Raw genomic sequence first — 13,751 nt, 5'->3', positions numbered from 1 at the left:
GGGAAGAACGACTGCCGGAAAGCCTCGGTGCGCGTTCGAATCTCTCTAATTTTACATTCGTGATCTCCACGAGAGGTATAAGTAGGGGGAAGCAATATATTCCATACCTCATCGAGAAACGCACCCTCTCGAAACCTGGGCAGCAGGCTACACCACGATGCAGAGCGCCTCTCTTGCACAGTCTGCCAACTGAGTTTGCTAAACATCTCCGCAACGCAATCACGCTTACCAAATAACCCTGTGACGAAACGCGCCGCTCTTCTTTGGATCTTTTTTATCTCCTCCGTCAAACCGACCTGGTACGGATCCCACACTGATGAGCAATACTCAAGTATAGGACGAACGAGTGTTTTGTAAGCCACCTCCTTTGTTGATGGACTACATTTTCTAAGGACTCTCCCAATGAATCTCAACCTGGTACCCGCCTTACCAACAATTAATTTTATATGATCATTCCACTTCAAATCGTTCCGCACGCACACTCGCAGATATTTTACAGAAGTAACTGCTACCAGTGTTTGTTCCACTATCATATAATCATACAATAAAAGATCCACACTCCCTTCCCGTCTGAAGCTTTCCGACGATTGTCGCAAGGTATTTGGTTCAAATGGCTCTGAGCACTATGGGACTTAACATCTGAGGTCATCAGTCCCCTAGACTTAGGGCTACTGAAACCTAACTAACCTAAGGACATCACACACATCCATGCCCGAGGCAGGATTCGAACTTGTGGCCGTAGCAGCAGCGAGGTTACCGGACTGAAGTCCCTAAAACCACTCGGCAGGGGATTTGCTTTCAGGCGTTTCACGCCGTGCACACCAACAGCCACCTGTCCGATGGTGCATATACCACGATTAACCCGAAGAAGTCGACTATTGCCACACGTCTGACATCCGGTAGCAGTATTGGCGTGCACATTCCAACTTTTTTCGCGGGTGAACAGCAGTCAGGGTGGGTGCATAAACGAGGCGCCTGCTGCGCAGGCCCGTAAGCAGCAACGTTCGCTGAACGGTCGTCGAAGAGACATACTTGGTAGCCCCTTACTGCATCGGGACTGTCACTTGCTCAGCAGCAGCAAGTCTGTTCGCACACACACATTTCCGCAGCCGTCGTTCATATTTTCCATTTATGGCCCGTGGTGCAGCACAGTGGCCCCGTTCCGGTTTTGGACAGCGCCATTTGTGCGGACTCGAGTTTTAATCTCCCAGGAAGTTCCATACCAGCGCACAATCCGTTGAAGAGATATAATTTCATTATAGTATACTTCAACAACAGCAGCATGCGAACAGTTTACTTTTTGGAAATGTTGTCTCTAGACAAGACAGCCTAGACACAATGAGAGGAAGCCCTAAGGCACGCGCTTAAACTCACGCAGGCTGGCGTGAGATCTGAAACAGGATACGTAATGAATGCTATAAAGAAAAGTACGTAGCTTCTGGAATACTTAACTTTAATCCACATTTGTAGAACATCGCTCTTGATGATACATTAATAGAATCTCAATATCAATTGAATACGGCGCCTTGCTAGGTCGTAGCAAATGTAGCTGAAGGCTATGCTAACTATCGTCTCGGCAAATGAGAGCGTATTTGTCAGTGATCCATCTCTGGCTAAGTCGGCTGTACAACTGGGGCGAGTGCCAGGACGTCTCTCTAGACCTGCCGTGTGGTGGCGCTCGGTCTGCAATTACTGACAGTGGCGACACGCGGGTCCGGCGTATACTAATGGACCGCGGCCGATTTAAAGGCTACCACTTAGCAAGTGTGGTGTCTGGTGGTGACACCACATTCCTCCCGCGCAAATCGGCGAACGGTTGTGTTATAAGGCTTCCGCCCGCCGTGGGGAGGACCCCATGTTGACGTATGCGACGAGGTGGGGAGCGTAACAACAGGCGAGGCTGTGCCACCTGCACCCGGCCATTGGGTCCGAGGGGAGCTAGGAAACGCCTGAAAACCTAGTCCAGGGTGCACGCCAACATGCGGTGTATGCGCCCGTAAATAGACAGGAGCGGCCGAAGGGTCGACCTCCATCGCGTCGGGGTACCGACGGGCGTAGACGACATATGGCCCGGAGCGGGCAAAAGTTCCATGCCGGAGGACAGCTGGTCACGGGAAGCGATCGGCGGCGCGTGACCCAGGGAGGCGCGTGGCGGCTGCAGCGAAGCGTCCACTGCGGGGGTCGCCAGCGGGAGAACAGGCGGCGGCGGCGGCGGCGCGTCGCCATGGGGCAAAATGGAAGGCAGCGTCGGTAACACCTGGGGATGAGGCGAGCCAGTAGATGGGTCCCCAGGGCGCGGACCGGACGGCACCGTCGCTGAAAGCAGACGCGGAGCGGCAGAACCCGTGCGACGATAGAGGCGCAGCTGATTGAGATGCTGAATCACCTCACCAGAGGCCCCCAAAACCAGATACATAGCGCGGCCGAGGCAGCAAAGAATGCGCCCTGCGAGCCAACGCCGTGAACCTCGATAGGTGCGATAGGATACAACGTTGCCTCGAGCAAAAGCAGGTGGCTGCCGCTGCACAGGAACCTGATGCGGCGGAAGCAGCAAAGACATCAAGGTTCGATGAGGACAACCGTGGAGCAACTCAGCTGGCGAGCGACCATCTCGGGGCTGAGAGCGATACGAAGACAAGAAGAGCAATAACGCGTCCTCGCGAGAATGTGACTCTTTCAACTTCAACATCTGGGACTTCAAAGTCCGGACCAATCGTTCAGCGGCACCGTTTGAATGAGGCGAAAACGGCGCGGATGTCAGATGTTGAATACCATTGGCCTTGCAGAATGACTGAAATTCTGCGGACATGAATTGTGGGCCATTGTCGGAAACAATAGTCTGTGGAAGACCTTCAATGCAAAAGATAGTGGATAACGCTTGGATGGTGGCAGATGACGTCGTGGAAGACATCCGTAGAACAAAAGGAAAATTTCTGAAGGAATCAACCACAACCAACCATCGAGCATTCCAGAATGGACCAGCAAAATCGATGTGTAAGCGTTGCCAAGGGGAAGTGGCTTTTGGCCATGCAAAGAATTTCCGCGGTGGTGCGGATTGTTGTTCGGCACACGCCATGCAAGAAGAGTACATATTCGTAATCGCAGCATCGATTCCAAACCAATTACAGTGCTGACGAGCATGTTGTTTCGTTCGCACTATACCCCAATGTCCTTGGTGGAGAAGGCGTAAGACAGAGGACTGTAACGAACGTGGGACCACGACCCAGGACTGATCATTATCAGAACGCAACAGCAAAACACCACGTCATACAAAAAGTCTCTCCTTGTGAGCAAAAATTCGGCGAACCAACGGATCCTCGATCCGTGATTTCGACAAGGGCCACTGCGTAGCAACAAAACGCAAAACGGTAGCAAGGACAGGGTCAGCAGCTGTGGCTGTAGCTATACGACGAAAATCAATCGGAAACGATTAGACCAAGCAAGTTCAGAAGAATCGAATGCTCTATCCTCAGCAACAGGCAAATGGGACAACGCATCGGCGTTTCCGTGCTTAGCAGTGGACCGATACAAGATATCGTAGCGGTACTGCGAGAGGAAATTAGACCAGCGAATGAATTTCTGCGCCGTACGTGAAGGTACAGGCTTGATCAGATGAAAAAGTGACGTCAAAGGTTTGTGGTCTGTGATGATGGTAAAGTGATGACCATACAAGAAATCGTGAAACTTAGTAACACCAAATACGAGAGCCAAAGCTTCTTTCTCGATCTGTGAATAATTTCTTTGCGCAGACGAGAGCAATTTGGACGCAAAGGCAATAGGGCGATCATGCGATCCATCTTTGTGCGCAATCACAGCACCGACCCTGAAATCCGATGCATCTACCATCAACAAAAGGGGTTTCTGGGGATCGAATGTCATAAGGCAAGTATTTGAAAGCAACGCCGATTTCAACTGGCGAAAGGCGCGTTCGCATTCCGTCGTCCAGACGAACGGAACACCTTTACGGCGTAAGCGATGAAGCAGAGCTGAAATGGAAGAGGCATGGGGAACATAGCGATGATAATAGTTAATTTTACCCAAAACACTCTGTAGCTGCTTCAAATTCTGCGGTGAAGGCAAGTCCTGTTTGGCACGGAGGTGCTATGTACTTGGATGTATGCCTTGTGCATTGACTACATGTCCCAAATATGGTAAGTCATGAGCAAAAATCACACATTTGTCCTTCCGCAAGCGAAGACCATTTTGTCGCAAGACCTGAAATAATGTTCTGAGATTGGCTAAATGTTCTTCTTCCGTCTTTCCGGAGATCACAATATCGTCCAGATAGTTCGATGCAGTAGGGACCGACGCACAAACAGTTTGCAGATATTGCTGAAACAATGCAGGGGCGGATGCACACCCGAATGGCAGTCTTTTGAAGCGATACAAACCAAGATGCGTGTTAACCACCAAAACGCGCTGGGATTCGTCGTCCATTGGTATTTGCAAGTACGCATCTGCTAGGTCCAACTTCTAAAAATATTTACCCAGGCACAGTTTGTCAAAAAGATCTTCCGGGCGGGCTAAAGGAAAAGTTGCAATCACTAGTTGTGGATTCACTGTTGCCGTGAAGTCCACACAAAGTCTCAATTTCCCGGAAGGTTTTGGCAAAATTACTAAGGGTGAGGCCCAGAGAGAAGCCTGCATACGTTCAAGCACACCTTGTGATTCCAAATCATTTAATGTTCTTGCGACCTCATCACGCAATGCGCGGGGAACATTGCGCTCTCTGAAAAATTTTGGTTGCGCGTTTACTTTCAGTTCCAAATGTGCTTTATAGTTCGTATCGCAACCAAGGTCCGATGCAAAAATGTCTGCAAATTCTTCGCATAGACGAGAAACACTGGCGGAAGGCACAGTCTGGTTCACTGACAGGACCTGATTTACTATAGACAAATTAAACAACTGAAATAAATCGAAAGCAAACAAGTTCAGAGCAGAAGAAGAACGAAGGACGTAAAAAGACACAAGTTTTGTTTGTCCCTTGTATGTTGCAAGAAGGCTGCACTGTCCTAACACAGGGATATTCTGACCGGAATAACTATTTAACTTAACATTTGCGGCACGCAACGGAGGTGTGCCCAGTTGTTTGTACGTGTCTTTATTGAGCAATGAAACTGCAGCTCCGGTATCGAGCTGGAATGGTATCACGCGGCCATGAATGTTCAAGTCAACAAAAAGTTTATTGTCCTGCTGACGACAAGAGCGACTGTCTCGTGCAATTTGAACTGACACTGGTACAGAAGCACTTGCGACTTGACGTGATTTCCATCGACGTCGACGCACACTGTTTGTGGGACGAACACAGTCACTGTTAGAGAAAGTGGCACTGGGCAGAGTGGAATTAACTACATGAATGTCCATGGGCGAAGGTTCACGAGTCTGAGTATTCTTGGTTCGATTCCGATTCCGGCGTGAAGCAAAGGGCCTGGAATGGTTGTGAGTGTCTGATCCGAGCTTTTTCTGGCAAACGCTCTGAACATGTCCTTTTTTATTACAGAAAAAGCAAATAGCTCCGCGTGACGGGCAATTCTCATGCAAATGTCTAGTAGCACACCGCGGGCATGATTTCACTGCATCTGCTTGCTGCCGCGGGACACGTGGTTGAGATCGTGCCGGCAGCTGCGCGGACGGGCGCGAGGGCTGTTTACAGTTCCATGCAGCTCGCCCGGCGGGCCGGTTAATGCGACACACGGCTGGCGAAGTTTCAAATGATTCCTGAGCAAAGTCAAGCGTGTCTTGCCTATCCAATATGTCTATCACTTGTTGAAGGGAGGGATTGACTAGTTTCAAAATCTGTTCCCTTATACGAACAACAGAAATGTTCTGTGCAATTGCATCACGCACCATTGTATCTGAATAAGGGAGTCCACATTCGCACTCAAAAGCACAATCCCTAGTAAGGCCTTGCAAAGTTGCAACCCACTCCCTATTAGTTTGACCGGCCGTTCGTTTTGTACAAAAGAACGTATACTGTTTGGCAACGACATTGACTGATTCCTTGAAATATGCATCTAATGCCGACAAAATTTCTTCGTAGGACAGAGTTGCTACGTCGCGGCGGGGAAATAATTTCACTATCACACAGTACGTCTGCACCCCTATACACGCCAATAAGTGAGGCTGCCGCTCGTTACCTTGAATTCTGTAGGCGGCGAGATGGAATCCAAATTGGCGTGACCACTCCGTCCAGCTTTCCATTACCGCATCGAAATGATGAAAAGGTGGTGCAACTGCGTATTGTGGCTGCGGTAGCGGTGGAGCGGCGGCGGCCGCCGCATCATTTTGCATTGCACGTTGACCCTGGACGAGCTGTCCAAGGGCATCCAATAACGCCTGCGTCTGCTGATTCCGCAAGCGATAAAATTCGGACAGTACATCTGGAGATTGTGGCGAAGCCATGACACAAGTAATCTAAGCAATACGAACGCTAAATCCTCTTTTGAGACTCGTCGCCAAAAATGTTGTGTCTAGACAAGACAGCCTAGACACAATGAGTGGAAGCCGAAAGGCACGCGCTTAAACTCACGCAGGCTGGCGTGAGGTCTGAAACAGGATACGTAATGAATTCTATAAAGAAAAGTACGTAGCTTCTGGAATACTTAACTTTAATCCACATTTGTAGAACATCGCTCTTGATGATACATTAATAGATTCTCAATATCAATTGAATACGGCGCCTTGCTAGGTCGTAGCAAATGTAGCTGAAGGCTATGCTAACTATCGTCTCGGCAAATGAGAGCGTATTTGTCAGTGATCCATCTCTGGCTAAGTCGGCTGTACAACTGGGGCGAGTGCCAGGACGTCTCTCTAGACCTGCCGTGTGGTGGCGCTCGGTCTGCAATTACTGACAGTGGCGACACGCGGGTCCGGCGTATACTAATGGACCGCGGCCGATTTAAAGGCTACCACGTAGCAAGTGTGGTGTCTGGCGGTGACACCACAGGAAATGCTTCTACGATTGACCTGAAAGAGAGTGATCAAGCCCCTTTGCACGTACGATAAATCATTCTAATTTCGCCTTACGATAACAACTCCAGTGTTTTCTACGTCCATCCGATATACTATACATACCCTCAACTGCTAGCACTGTCCCTAGCGTTTGTGAGTGGTTATTGCAGGTTAAAGTCAAACTTAGGCGGTGTTCGCATTAATGTGACTGGAATGTGTGCATAGATTTTGTTTTTACCTTAACCGTAAGCTGTAATTGTCAATTTCGGTCCCGACTTTGACACTGACAGGTGACTGTTGGCATTTGACGTAAAAACTGTCTAACGTTCGTTGCCCTTGTTCCACTGTTTGTCTTTTTGTCGACTGCAAAATTTTCTTCACGCGCTACATTTTATGAACGTTTGTATAGACTCTTACTAACAAATATTCATTTTATTTTGCGATTACCTGTCTGAAAGATGGAAAACAGCCGCTGGACGAGAAGTTACTTACATATACACAACTGCTGAAAGTCTTTTCATTTCGGAACTCAGTAGCAGCTGTGTGTTTGGTGAGGTAACTCCGCCATCACAAGCGAGATCCTCGGGTAGTGAGAGGCGCGATCCTCCGAGTCCTGGCGGCGGCCAGGCGAAGCTCGTTCAGGGGCACCCGCCTTACAGGGCGATATGCAACAGCCATGAATAAGAAACCACCCACCTCCCCAGGAGTCATAACTCTCGCACCCATTAGAAGATATAGATGCTTCAGTAGCTCAATTTTGTTTTCTTAGGATTGTTGGCGGCGATGGAGGGCGTGGGCGGCGGTGGGTGGCGGTGGCAACCCATAATGTGGCCCGGGGTGGCCTGGCCTGCTCCAGACGACACGTGTCGGGTTCCACGTGCTTATCCGCCCAATGGGATTCTTACCCTTGACCGAGGAGAACTTCACTCTGAATGGAAGTTTCCAGTTTAAGTCATTTACTTTAATTTTTTATTTTATTTTTCTTCTTTTGAGTCATCGCCCTTCTGGCCAGGAATGCTTTTATTGCCACTTTTTGCCAGTGCTAGTCTCCTTTTACTGTCCTCCTTGCTGCGTCCATCATTGGTTATGTTGCTGCCTAGGCATCAGAATTCATTAGCTTCTTCTACTTCCTGACCATCGATCGTAATCGTACTGACGCCATTTCTGCTACTTCTCATTATTTTCGTTTTCCTACGATTTACTGTCAGTTTGTACGAATACCCTTTTTGCCAGTGCTAGCCTGCTTTTGATATCCTCCTTACTCCACGCGTCATTGGCTATTTTGCTGCCTAGTTAGTAGAATTCCTTAATTTCATCTACTTTCTGACCATCAATCCTGTGATTAAGTTCCTCGCTGTTATCATTTCTGGTACTACTCATTACTTTCGTCTTTCTTCTATTTACTCTCAATCCATGTTGTGTACTCGTTAAACTCTTCATTACATTGGAGCGAATCGTATCATTGACGTCCTTTGACCTTGGAGTTTAATTCAACTCCAGAATCTTTCTCCTAAATCCATCATTGCTTCGTCGATGTACATACTGAGTAATTGCTCACTGCGCTCTTCAAACAGAAACTACTAACAACATTACCTATAGGAGGTGTGTTGAGAAAAGTAATGAGACTGACAAATTTGCGAGCGATCTGGCGATGTTAAATTTGTGCACACCGGTACGTTGAACCACTTTTAATCACCATTCACTGGTCGTGTTTTCGATGTGTGTTAAGAAAATGAAACAGCGGAGTTTAGAACGACTTTGTGCCACCAACTTTTGTGTCAGATTTGAAGAATCCGAGAGTGTAACCTCTGAAAAGATGATGTAGTCCTATGATGAACATTTCTTACCAAGATCACGTATTCATTGCTGGCACAAATCACTTCTGGAAGCCCGAGAACACGTTTCAGATAAACCACGCTCAGTGTGAAGTTCAAAAACTGACCAAAACGACGAACATGTTCGTGCTCTCGTGTGATCCAACTCACTTTTAACTATAAGGATAATGTGTGAACTGTTAAACTTTCACGGTACATCCGAAATTTTGCACTGGTGAAAGGTCTGCGCCAAAATTCTGCCGAAAAACCTCACAATCGAAGGAACTTGTGCGTCGATCTTCGTGAGAACATTGCCAGTGACCACAAATGGTTCAGTGGTGTCATCACAGGTGACGAATCCAATATTTTTGAGAACGATCCTCAGACAAAGCGGCTAAGTGAAGAGTGACATACTGAGACGTCTTGTCGACCGAAATGAAACTCGAATAAGTCGATCAAAGGTCAAAAAAGGCTGACTATATTTTTTGACACTACGAGTGTCATGGATAAAGAGTTTGTTCCTTCTATCTGTCCTGTCCTATCGGTTACACAGGACGTATAAAGAACGTCATCTACCCCTCCTACCAACTTTGATTCTCCTCTACCGCTCCCTGTGTTTTTCTTCTGAGGGCACCCTCTCTCCCTCCTCTCCCTCCTCCTTCAAAAAATGGTTCAAATGGCTCTGAGCACTATGGGACTCAACTGCTGAGGTCATTAGTCCCCTAGAACTTAGAACTAGTTAAACCTAACTAACCTAAGGACATCACAAACATCCATACCCGAGGCAGGATTCGAACCTGCAACCGTAGCGGTCTTGCGGTTCCAGACTGCAGCGCCTTTAACCGCACGGCCACTTCGGCCGGCCCCCTCCTCCTTCCTCCCCCCTCCTCCCCCAGGCCTCCCCAACGCCACCTACCTTCTTTCCTCCCCCTCCTATCTCCTCTGCCACTGGCATCTACAAACTCCCCTCCTCCTCCCCCCCCCCCCACCTTTTTCCCCTTTTGGCAGGTCACCGGACTCGCACACGTATAGTGAACTTTAGCGCGCCGGAGATCATCGCCTAGTGTTTGTGTGTGTCGTCGTGTTCGTGTTCAAGTGTTCTAGTGTTACTCGTTTGTGCTCCAACGTTTGCGTGTGCCATCTGCCTTCTCTTTGCGTGTTCACATGTCTGAACATTTTTATTTTGGACTCTGCGCCCGTGAACGGCGCCGTGTGTTTTCACTTTGTATGTCTACGTTTGTATATCCACCCTGTCTGTTCTGCGATTGTCTTCTTTTGTCTCATTGTTAATGATTTGAATCTGCAGTAAACCTGAAAACAGTTATTTACATGTTTCTCGAATTTGCTTTAAGTAAGTACCAACAACCTTGTTGAACATTTAAGAACCTGATCAGTGGCCATTAGCCGAGACTGCTCTGTTGCAATAAGTAATAGACGCTAAATGACGTCTCTATAGAATGTTCATGTAAAAGGTTAAGCAAGACCGATGTTGCAGTTATGTATACTTCGAACAGAAACGATTTCTGAGGCGTTTGTACGTACTTTACCTCTGGAAAGTGCCCTTATTGTCTCAGTACAAGGGAGCTGTAAATACAGGCGGCTGTCAAGAGCACTAAGCTACTACAGTCGACCTTACGCTGAAGCTGTGTACTTGTAAATGTGCATTACAGACTCCAGCATGCCCTTTCAAATCATGATTGTCTTCGTTATATCTATTTCTCTTCGTATGTTACTCCGAAATGACATTTTCTTTTATCTGAAACAGTAGGAGAGCAACGAACACAAACGCACAACTATACATAGAATTCACATACAAAGACCGACCATTTCATACGTTTGACTGATATAGTGCATCTCTCCTTGTTATAAATATATCATAGATACGTGATGAACGAGGTGGGAAAGATTGTATTTTCTGTATTACGATTCCGTTATTAACAGGCGAAATCCGAATTCGCAAAGGTCACAGGACTAACTCATTGAAAAAAAAAACACAAGACTGAAAAATAAGATCGACATAGACTGTATTTATCCCAGTCTCCCTTCCCCTCCACCTTCTGCTTTCCCCCCTCCATCCGTCCCTCCCTCTGGCCCTCTTCCCTCTTTCTCACTCTCTCTCGCCCCTTTGCATCCCTCACCATCTCTCTTTCTACCTCTCCTTCTCCATCATCATCCTCCTTTCTCTTCCTCTCCCATCTTCTCCTTCCCATCCTATTCTCATCATTGTCCTTTCCGCTCAGCCTATCTGTCTAAAATGAAAGGAAGTCGTACGGAATCTCCAAAGTGTACTAGCCAAACCTTTACATACGGTCAAATCACACAAAACATATAGCACCCATCAGTTTTAATTTATACAGCGCATTTCTACGTTTATGTGTGCCCTAATGCTTACAACACGAGAATAAGAAGACACACAGCTACACACCAATCGTCATCGATTTTACTCTTGTTATACACAGTACGGGATGCATGTCAATATTAGCTAGGTACTCATATATTTGTCTGGAAGTTTTGCTTCGAAAAGAAACTCCACAAAGCTACAGTCCCCTGGTTGCTTGGAATATTTCGGTATATTACCCTTGGTGAAACGACAAATGTCAGAACTCCCATACAGTAACATCGTTGCCATGGGCGATAGTATGTATCAAGCGCCTCCTAGCCTGTGTCGTTGGCACGCTGTCGTCATGGTAGCCGCTTCGTATAAGTCGTCTGCTGTAATACCATATTGTATTACAACTGGAACAATCTTTAAAATTTACGATTTCATGCTTAAGCATGTAACTACCGTTGGTCACAGTGGAGGGCGTTACCGTCTGTCTGTGGGCCGGGATTCTTGGTGACTCATACTTGGACCGGTTATTAATACTTTCCTCGATGGAGGAACGTACCTTGACTTCTTGCGGAATACTTTGACTGGGCTTCTTGAGAAGGTTGCTCTGGAAATACGACATGTTACGTGGATTCGCATGACCGAGCACTATCCTACTTCCTCTACAGTTCGCCGACGCCTCAACAACATTTTCCTCAGACGTTGGGTTGGGAGCGGAGGCCCTGTAGCATGGCCTCCTAGATCACCGGATTCAAACCCACTGGAGTTTTACCTCTGGGAGCATCTGGAAAGCGTTCTGCATATAGCTGAACCAGTTCCTGATGTTCAGACCCATCAACAGTTTGTTCACGTTGCCTGTGACGCTATTCGGAGAGAAGCCAGAAGGTTTGAAGAAGTGCGGCAGTCGATGATGTGACGTTTGATCGAGTACATAGAATTCCATGGAGATCACTTTGAACATCTGTTTTGACGTGGTTGCGATGCAGCTCTGTACTTGTTCTGGGACGATTTGTTGTCCTGGCACGCAAAGCGTATAGTTCCGGGCACATGTTCACAGGGCCGTTTTCCCTCCGTTTTCATCAGGAATCCGTTCCTGCGGTTTTTGGTTGTATTAATGTTCAACCTGAACAAGTACCTATTTTAACGGATCTAACGTCATGAAAATATTGTATCCGTCTTATGAAAACACGTTTCAGCATTTTTGTCATCACCGGTGAATTTGTACTTCATTGACATTCTCAGCTGTTACATCTTCAGCAAGTTCTTTTTTTTTAATACTACACTACATATTGTTCAATCTAGACACTGAGCAAGCAGAAATATAGGAGGAATTTAGGAAGGAAAGTGGTAATATAAAAACGATAAGTTCTGCCGATGGTATTGTACGAGGGTGAGTCAAATGAAAATCTTAAATTTGTAGTAACAGATACTGCTAGAATGAAATTTTCACTCTACAGCGGAGTGTGCGCTGATATGAAACTTCCTGGCAGATTAAAACTGTGTGCCGGACCGAGACTCGAACTCGGGACCTTTGCCTACCGCGGGCAAGTGCTCTACCGACTGAGCTACCCAAGCACGACTCACGCCCCGTCCTCACAGCTTTATTTCTGCCAGTACCCTGTCTCCTACCTTCCAAATTTTTTCATTCTAGAAACATCCCCCAGGCTGTGGTTAAGCCATGTCTCCGCAATATCCTTTCTTTCAGGAGTGCTAGTTCTGCAAGGTTCGCAGGATAGCTTCTGTAAAGTTTGGAAGGTAGGAGACAGGGTACTGGCAGAAGTAAAGTTGTGAGGACGGGGCGTGAGTCGTGCTTGGGTATCTCAGTCGGTAGAGCACTTGCCCGCGAAAGGCAAAGGTCCCGAGTTCGAGTCTCGGTCGGGCACACAGTTTTAATCTGCCAGGAAGTAACAGATACTGCTGTTTGGCGATTTTTCTTTGATACGTAATTCTACAGAGGACAACTATCTAAACAAAATATTAAAACTATTAATTGTAGTCAAAAGTTTAAAAGCTCTGTATGCAGATTACGTATAGATCATTACAACTGACAATATACCATTACAGTTGGCTATACACAAGACAAGAAATGAAATCTGCTTAAAAGCCTTGTTACAATTGCCTGTAAGACGAATAGTTATCATGTATTGAAGTACATTGCCCTGTATTTCTTCTTAGATACTTATAATACTTTGGCAACGGCCTTGCCGCAGTGGATACACCGGTTCCCGTGAGATCACCGAAGTTAAGCGCTGTCGGGCGTGGCCGGCACTTGGATGGGTGACCATCCAGTCGCCATGTGCTGTTGCCATTTTTCGGGATGCACTCAGCCTCGTGATGCCAATTGAGGAGCTACTCGACCGAATAGTAGCGGCTCCGGTCAAAGAAAACCATCATAACGACCGGGAGAGCGGTGTGCTAACCACACGCCCCTCCTATGCGCATCCTCACTGAGGATGACACGGCGGTCGGATTGTCCCGATGGGCCACTTGTGGCCTGAAGACGGAGTGCTTACTTATAATACTTTCGGTGACACGATTTACGATCCTTGTTCGGCAGGCTGAGTAGCAGGCTTACCTGGTGTTAAAAATGGTACATGTAACTCGACCTTTGCCTAAAAGAGTCACTTGGGGCAACGCAATATCTACATCCAAAGAAG

At 47.2% G+C, this 13,751-nt stretch overlaps 1 pseudogene; it reads left to right on the top strand.

Annotated features, from left to right (window-relative positions):
* Window positions 1-13,285: 13,285 nt before the first annotated feature.
* LOC126263937 (5S ribosomal RNA) lies at window positions 13,286-13,402 on the top strand (annotated as a pseudogene).
* Window positions 13,403-13,751: the final 349 nt, after the last annotated feature.

Source organism: Schistocerca nitens, chromosome 6, assembly GCF_023898315.1.
Source record: "Schistocerca nitens isolate TAMUIC-IGC-003100 chromosome 6, iqSchNite1.1, whole genome shotgun sequence".
Taxonomy (NCBI): domain Eukaryota; kingdom Metazoa; phylum Arthropoda; class Insecta; order Orthoptera; family Acrididae; genus Schistocerca; species Schistocerca nitens.
This window is presented reverse-complemented; position numbering and strand designations above follow the sequence as displayed.